Genomic DNA, 9206 nt, shown 5'->3' with positions numbered 1-9206 from the left:
AGACAGATGATACAGCCATTCAATGATAAGGTAGTTAGGCTAGAGACTGCTCAGGTCCTCTTCGGTTTTCAAACAGAGACATATAGAGTAGAAGGTAATGGAGATGGGGGGGGGGGGGGATATGCAGCAGAGAGAATGAGCAAGGCAGGAAATAGACAAGCAAGGGGGGGTGAGATGTTTGGTACCCAAGCTGCATCCATCATGTGGTTTGGTGCAGGAGCCATTTGTAGCCATTGTTCTCCATAATTTGTTTTCTCACTGCCCGCAATAGGGAAGGGCTGTTTGTGGGGGTGGTGGCAGCGGCACAGGGACAAAGCTTAAGCAGTCATTTATTTGTGCTCTAATTACATAAGTGAGACAGCATAATTGGACATATAGATAAATAGACAGAAGATGGGGAAAGAGAGACAGAGAGAGAGGGAGGGAGATGCAAAGGGACACGGGGAGGTGTGGGCAGATAGATGGGAGACATTGCCCCTCTCCATTTTACATTCAAGACTGCAATGGAAGAAATAGGCGCACGTTCCAAAGGGTAAAGGCAACGGAGAGACAGAGAGATAAAGAGCGAGGTAAGTAGTGAGTGAGTAAAAGAGATGGTGCGATGGAGCAGATAAAAGATGAGAGGGAAGGAGAGAAAAGCCTTCTTCACAGACTGCACTTTGAGGTGCGGCCCCGATGCTGCCAGAATAGTCACCCATCTAATACACATGCTCAGCGGGTGGCGAGAGGGAAATAAAGAGAGATAGGACAGTGGAAGGGAGGAGGAAAAAAAGGGAAAGATGTCTCCCCTGCTTCTCCAGATGAAAGGCAAAGTGGCCCAAGGTAGGCTGCTTGTTGTGGTTTGTTTGGGTGGCTTCCTGAACGTGTGAGGTCAGAGGAAGACCTGGCCTCCTCCCCCGAGCGAAGCACCTCAACCGGCAGGTCTGGAGGGAACGCCGCCATCCTATTAAATGCAAGAACACAAAGACATCAAAGTCATACTTTTTTTTTTCAACCCGGCTCATTTTATTTTTTATTTTTTTTATTGTTGTTCACAAAATGCTTTTTAAACTTTCTACTCGGTGGTGAACTTTCGGGTGTACTTCAGTTTTGGTACACCCGTGCAGGCGCGTGTTTGGCGATGCGCGGCCGTTCACGCGTGGGCGGTGCTGGGTGTGTCCCTTGTCTTTGAGGGCTACGACACGGTGGGCGGAGCGTCACTCCATCACAGGCCAGTTAAGACGGTTAACCGTGGACTGGAGGAGGGGCGGGATCCAGTCCGCTCCGAAGGTCCATTCAGGAAGGTCAGAGAGAAGTGACACTTCCTTCAGCCTAACTACCCCTCCATCTTTCTCTTTGAGCAGTCCTCTGGCTCTCTAAAGAGGCTCAAGTCAACTCCCCGATTGTCTTGGGGAGTTCTTTAAAAGCCAATTTGAGCTCATTCCTTTGTCTCAATCCCAGGGAATTGTGTGAGTGAGTGCGGGGCCGTGTGCGCGGGGCTCTTCGCTTTTATTGTGCCGAGGTTTCGGGTCTTTGCATGCAGGGTTTTGTTAACAGAATGGGGTGTATCTCGAAACTGGCACAGACTGGTTTTCATGGGTGAAAGAGAGGGTGCATGGGAGGAATCAATGGCCCAATTCAGCCCATTACAGCCGTGACTGTTGCCGTTAATGGCGTGGAAATGGACGGTGGTCATGTGGATCTCTTTTACACCTCGAGGCACAGATCACAACTGAGGCGGCGATTCATTTCCTCCAGCTTTGATTAAAAAAAGACTCGGGAGGATTTCAAAGACTCTCACATGATGGTGGGAAGGGGAAGAGGGTACCTTCCGTTTTGGAATAGATGAAACTTCTATTCTGCCGGGATTGCCGAGGGACAAACATAACACCGGGCTGCAATTTCCTTCTCCAAATAACGACTTCTCTGGTGCTCTACTCTTTGGTCTGTCCTTCCACCCTTTACTTCTTTGATCGTGTGTAATGTGCTAACAAGCAACCCGTTCTTAAAATACCTGTAACGTGTGTGTGTGTGTGTGTCTCTATTTTCACACCAATTAATGAATTGCTTTGTTTGCCTGCTGAGGTGACGATGGCATCTCCCGAGCTTGGCATCAAATTTTTTTCCCTCCCATGTCAGCCTCGCCCCATGTTGGCCAAGGGTCCCCTCTCGCACTTAAACATTAACAAGACCACTCTAATTAGTGCCTGTGGTTCCACGCAGGGGATCCAGGAAACCGCAGCGCCATTGTGAGCCGGCCTAATCAGGGTACCTTTCCAGACAAGTGGGCCCCACTACAGCAGTGAGAAAGTTTGCACGTATGCAGACCCACTCAAATCAACGGCTCTACAACGAGCTCTACATTAGTGTTCGGGGCGAACTGAAGAACGAGCCACCACCCGAAAATGCCGGGGACACGTTTTTTTCCATTTTGGTCATCGTTTATACGAGGTTACTCACCTCTCTTTGCGCTGGCTCTGGCATGGTGCTCCTCCCGAGGGCGACGCAGAAAAAAATAGATTTTTGTCCTCCTCCATTCGTCTCTCTCTCACTCCAGATAATTCAATCTGTTCGATATCAAATAATCTCGCCCAATTTTTCCAGCCCATTTTAACCTTATCGCTCAACCAGACGCCTCCGGGGGATGAGTCTCGTTCCACCTTGTTAAAAGAGAAGCGGAGGAAGGGGAGAAAAAAAAAAAAAAAAAAAAAAAAAGAGATATAGCCCAGGAAAGAAGGGATGACAAATAGCTCTCTGCGGAGGGCTTTGAGATGCCTCTGTTTGCCATTCTCATGAGCCATATGTGAATGGGCGGACAAACAGATTGAAAGAGAGGGAGGAAGAGAGAGGGATGGAGGTACATAAAGAATAGAGGCAAAGAGTGGAGAGGGAGGAGGTGGAGGGGGGTTGTAGGCAAAGTGAGTTGTGGTGCTTGAGTTTTGGGGCTCTAACTTGTGTCCCACAGCGTTGTTTAACATGCCCCCAGCCATCTCTCCTGGCAGTTAATTAGAATCCAATAAGGTTGCCGCTTGTTGGTCATTGTTCGTCCAGTGTGTTTACCCTTTCCAGAGGCTCTGCTCGCCGCTTAATCTGCCAAGAAGCTGAATGTCAATAGGTCAGGACAAGACTCCAGAGGCCCGGGTGAGAGTGAAAGACCGAAGGAAAGGAGGACAGAGGGAGGATCAGGGGAATGGAGGACAGCGGTCATCTCTCTCCCCTCTCGATATTTTTCTCCACTGTTCCATTCCCCATGGTCTCTCTCTCTCTCTCTCTCTCTCTCTCTCTCTCTCTCTCTCTCTCTCTCTCTCTCTCTCTCTCTCTCTCTCTCTCTCTCTCTCTCTCTCTCTCTCTCTCTCTCTCTCTCTCTCTCTCTCTCTCTCTCTCTCTCTCTCTCTCTCTCTCTCTCTCTCTCTCTCTCTCTCTCTCAGTTCTAATCCATCCTCTTGATTGTTCTAAGCTGCTTTCAGCCAGCCCTTGGGGAGGGCGGGGGCTCAGAGTCTGTTTTAATTAAGATTTAAAAGAAAACTCCCCCAAGAAGGGAGATTTCAGCGCAGGAAGGACTGAGCAAAGTAAATGGGTGAAGGTAGCACAGATTGTGGGGAGGGCTCAACAAATATCCGAAATCTGTAAGAGAGAAAATAAAAAAATATATATTATGAGATACACACGTGCACGCACACACACCACACTTATTCTCACACAACCACTGCTAGACTTGAAGGCATTGGGGGGGGGCTAAGCCAAATGAGATTTTTTTTTCCCCTCTCCCCCCATTTGTAATCAAGCGGCACGATCTATATAGATTGATCTCGGCTTCCCGTGATTCATACCATATCCTGTGAGGGTGATATGGGATCAGTGGTAGCCAGCAGCCAGGCTGAGGGTTGTTATCGCCACGCTATGTCTAATGACCGATCATCTTACCAGATGGGCTTCAGAGCCTGTGACGCACCACGTGTTTATCAGGACCCCCAAACCCAGGGCTGCTCGGAGGTAAAGGTATGTGGGCAGGACACTCCCGGATGGAGGAGAAAGTATGGCTAGGAAGAGTGAGTGTGTGTGTGTGTGTGTCAAACCTTGTAAGGATAGATAGTGAATCCTTTTCCCTGTTCAATGTCTTACTCCTTGTGCAGCCATGTCATCATATTGGACACCCTGGACATGCTGTTAGGCTCTTAATTAACAGCCTTGTCACACAAATACAAAAAAAATTAATAAAAATTCCCTTTGCATTTTTCTCCATAGAATTCTGGCCATCAAAGCAATGGCTGCCGTCTAAATCCTTCTTTATTTTTCTTGTACAAGATATCGCGTGTGGCCATTTCTTTCTCTGCGTTCTCAGGGAAGGGGAAGGGGCAGGTGGTGGGGGAGAGGGGGTGGTTCTGCTTGGCAAAAGAGTCACTTATGACACATCTGTCCCTACCGCAAACCTCAAACGTCCTACCCCAAAAGAAAACCCCCCTCCCCCACCCCAAAGAAAACAGGGTCCAAAATAGAGTGAGTGCACAATGAAGTGTTTAAGCTCATCAGCCCACAAACCAGTAAAGTGTTAAAGGTCAAGCACGGGTCATGGACACAGCCCCATGGCATTCTCTGGCGGGCCACATCCCAGCACACAGTAACCATATGTCCAAGATTCCACCATCAATGAGCCAACCAGCGCGACAAAGGCTGGTTCACACCCAGTTGACTGAGGAAATCTGCAATTCCACGCTGTGATTAGAGCAGAATGTAGCACTGGTCAAGATGGCAGCCGTTAGAAATTAGTGAAAAGCAGGGGGCGGGGGGCGACGAGACAATGGGCTAGAAAATAGAGAGCTTAAAGAAGAAGGCGTAGAAAGGAATGGAGGCAGAAGGAAAAAGGCAAAAATGTGTGTTTGTGGGGGCGGGTGGGGGGGGGGTCAACAAGGAGGAGACGTGGAAAGTAGAAAACAGAAAGTAGAAGATAGGTAAAAGGGAGAGGCCGACTAGGAATGGGCCATATTGACAAGATCAAATATCACAATACTTTTGGGTGAATAACTCAATGTGGGTGATTTGATGTTATGTTGGGAATGCCTATTGTTGCTTTTGTGAGATATGTGCTCACAACAATATTTGAGAAACAATCGTTATCAACGTGGATGTTACAACCGAGTAATTAGAGACATTGATTAAAACAGTCTATGAAGTTGAGGAAACGGCATTTCTTTACTGTAACGCGACCTTAAAGGCAATGTTTAACTTTATCATGATCCCACTATAACCAAAATCCAGACGATACCGAGTCTCATATCACTGTAGTATAACAACATGCCACCTGGTCCGAAGGCAGAGCTTTATAATAAGTCCAGTATGTAAGCAGAGCCCTCCTCCTCCACTGAAGCCCACTGAGTGTTCTCCCTGCACACTCTACCTCTGTCACTCACAGCCCTGTCAAACAAGGCCAGCCGCATAGTCCTCTCCTCTTTAAGCTTTGAGGATGTCTGGGGACGAGATGGGGACGGGATTCATAATAATGCAGCATTTTAATGGGACACACTAAACCCATCCCGTTATAAAATAATATCTTGTGTCCCAAATCTCTATGACTCATGACTTCCAGCACCCCACGGCATCTAAAAAAGGTATAGAAGGAGCCTTTGCCTTGGAAAAAAAATAATAAAATAATAATAAAGTTTACAAGGATCCCGGGGGAAGCATAGATCACAGGTATATTCTTTCACTGCAGCGATTAATATCCAGGAAAAAAGGTCAAACTTGACTTGAAACGGTCCAGTATATCACAGCTACAGTCGCTTCCCCACATTTCATACATCAAGCCCCACTGTGATGCCTCATCAGCCTGGTCACACTGTGGAGACCCACGCCGCACATTATCAAAGATGGATGGCATGTCCTAGTTAAAGACAGGGGAGGAGGGAACTTTGCACTTCTGATGTACGGAAGATCGGGAGGGACGAGCTTCAGGGGGGTAAGGCATCAATGGCGTCATCGCCATGGCAACGGGGTGCCATGTGGTCCTGAACCTACGAACGTGTGTACCGCCAAATGCTGGATTTTTAAGCCACCCTTTTCCGAGGCGTTATTTGCTGTTTGGGAAAGTTAAAAAGCACCGGTAGGATGGAGTCTTCCTCCCTCTCATATGCCCGTTCCCTCATCCGAGCCTTTAACCAAAGACAAAAACAAATCGACAGAACAAACAGGCAGCTATCCTAAATCCTTTCTCTCGCACGTACCCTAACCAGTGACTCCTCTTATACCAACACCCACCCCTGCCATCCTCCCTTTTCCTCATTCAGAGTGCTTGCTTAATAATTAATTGATTAATTAGTTTGCTCATTAATCATTTATTCATTAATCAGCCTGATTTTTCTAGAGGAAGTGGCCCAATCTGAAAAAGCCTGACTTCACATTTCACTCTAATTACACTCCTTTGCTAATCAACGCTTAAGAAATGGAGTTTCAGGAAATGAGTTTTTCCCCGTTGCCTCCGTCTTCCCCCTCAACACAAAGCAGGATGTATGGAGGTCGGCAGGTAACACCGTTTCGCCGCGCTCTGGAAGCCCCGAGTCATCACAAATTTTTAGCGTCTCGTGCGAGCGGCACCATGAATGGCGGTTATCGAGGATAAAGTTTGACGTGTAATGAAAATTTTGCCTTTTCTGCTCATTTATAAAATGGACAATGGAAATTCAGAGGGCCGACTATCCGCAGACATTGACTAATAAAAGCCAATTGGAGGGCGCTAAGAGGAGGCGCGGCGAGATTGTGAAACAGACAGTGATTGTTTTCCTGGGATCCGTGGCTCCCCTGGGAAGGAAGGTAATTTGTTTAATCGCCGGGAGTTATGTGCCACAGACGCAGAGGTAGGGAGATGTTGCGTTCAGAAAAACCCACTGCAACGTAGGCCCAACGTGAGGGACGCAGCGAGGGAAATCGGTTAGAAAGAGATTTAATTTGAGGTGGGGTTTTTTGTTGTTGTTGTTTTTGTCGTTGTTATTTTTTATTTCCTCCCAGAGCTAACAACACTCTCTGAAGAGGGGGCTCTCGTCGCGGCTATTGTTGGAGGAAGAATTATGGATGGAACTGAAGTGAGCTTCAGCGCGGGGCGAACGCGAGTCGGGCCTTAACCTCTAATCTTTTAAAAGCATACATATTAAGCAACACTAATGAGCCGTCATTATACGAGCTGCGTTTCATATTCACGCACGCACAAAACAGCTTTGACTTCAATGTGCCATTGCCGCATGCCGACTGAGGCTTCCTCTTATTCATCTCAACCGCAAACACTGCAGCCGTAACAATAGCTTTCGATGGCCCTTTTACTGTAATGAGATGCATACATTTACAGTGTTACCACCCTCATTAAAAAATAATAAAAAATAAAGGAGAAAAAAGTATTAATTATGAAACGCACTACTTCCTATCGCGAAGAGCCGAGGGGGTCTCTACTGGGCTCAATTAGGGAGAGTAGGCCGCAAATCCCCAGACTAAATTAATTGACACCCCAGGGCATTAAGCCCAAAGTCCCAGAGCAGAGTCTAAGTAGAGAATTCCTTTGTTTTCATTTCTACCGCCTTTTAGAAAAAGCAAGTGGGGGGCGCAATTTTAACATCATCTTTTCATTGTTTTTTGGATTTTTAATCTATTATTGTTTTATTTCTTTTGGTACACATGGTTACTACAGCGAAGCAGCAGTCTGCGGGGGATGGCAGAGGCGGTTCGCTGACTCCTTTTTCTCCTCCTTTCTCTCCATTCTGGTTCCGTTTCTGAACAGCCCTCCCAACACATGTTGAGCGCCGATGACGTTTCATCCCACATGTCAGCTGTGCACACACCAAACCGGGCCGCGCATGAATTTAATGATTTAAAAGCACAGTAAATTATACTGAAAGCCCCTCCAAACGGTAGCGAGGGAACAGAGGAAGAAAGGGACAGAAACAAAGAGATGTGAGGGGGGGGGGGGGGGGGTGGAGTGGGGGGAGAGAGAGGGCAGGGACTGCAGCGCTGAGTTGGAGCCAGCACTGTCTTGTAGTCAGAGCACCAGGGGGTAAGCGGGAACGAAATGACAAGACCGACTCAATCACCATCTTGTCAAGACGGCTGGCTGATGTGTACAGACAATTTCATACCGCCGCCGCTGCTTCACTCCCCCCTTTATCTCTCATTTTATATGGCTTTTTATTTCCTGTCCTGCTGCCAGCCAGAGACCTTGCTATCTCTTCCGCGTGGAGCCAGCTCCTCAGTTCTTTTATTTTTTTATTTTTTTGGGGCTCTGCCGTTCAGAGGGAGCAAGGAGTTTAAAAGCCGAAATAGAATTATATTTGTGGTGTGAGAGAGAGGGGGGGAGAGAGAGAAAGAGAGAGAGAGCATGTGTGTTTTTCGGGGGGTGGGGGGCGATATGGCATGGCACCGCATATGCACACACACGGCCTTGTCACATCATTGCTCTTCAGCGGTCCGTTCCCCACCCTCCTACCGCCATCTCTCCCCTCCCTCTCCATCCATCCATACCTTTCTATTACCCCGTCCCACCGCATCTGCGGTGGCAGGTGGCCAGGCAGGAGCGCCGCCGCCGCCACTCGCCCATGCGTTCAGCCGCCGCCATACCCGCCCGACACGATGAGGAGGGTGAGGAGGCTCGCGGTGACAGTCCTGGAGACGCGTTGATTACAGCGTTCCGTCAGCCCCCTTTCTGGCTTTTTATCGCGCTCGCATGCTAACGGGAGACCACTTTTTCTATTTTCACCTCAACCCCGTTTCTCTGGGCCTGGCGTCTTTTTTTTTTTTTTTTTCCTCCTGGCACGCAACCACACACACACACACGCGCACGCACACAAGCGCACACGCGCACACACACTTCGCCCTGGTTTCTGGAGTGTTGTGTTGACAAGCTGACACAAACCCCTGTGATTTTTCACGCCAGGGATGGAGAGTGGGAGAAAAGGGGGACAGAGCAGGATAGAGGATAAAAAGAGATAGAGAGGGAGAGAAAGGGGGGCGGGGGGCAGCTAAGGGAGAATGCAGCTGACATGGAATCTGTGGAAGCTGAGGGACAGCAGAAATATCCATGGAGAAGGCAAATCAACAATTAGTAACACCTTATATAACTCTGAAAGGGGGGTCTGCAAGGCACTGACTTCAGGGATCATGGCCCACTGGCTGTAGACGTATGACTGATAAACTGAGTGTGTGTGTGTGTGTGTGTGTGTGTGTGTGTGTGTGTGTGTGTGTGTGTGTGTGTG

The sequence above is a fragment of the Zeus faber genome (genome assembly GCF_960531495.2).
Source record: "Zeus faber genome assembly, chromosome: 8".
NCBI classification, from domain to species: Eukaryota; Metazoa; Chordata; class Actinopteri; order Zeiformes; family Zeidae; genus Zeus; species Zeus faber.
This window is presented reverse-complemented; position numbering follows the sequence as displayed.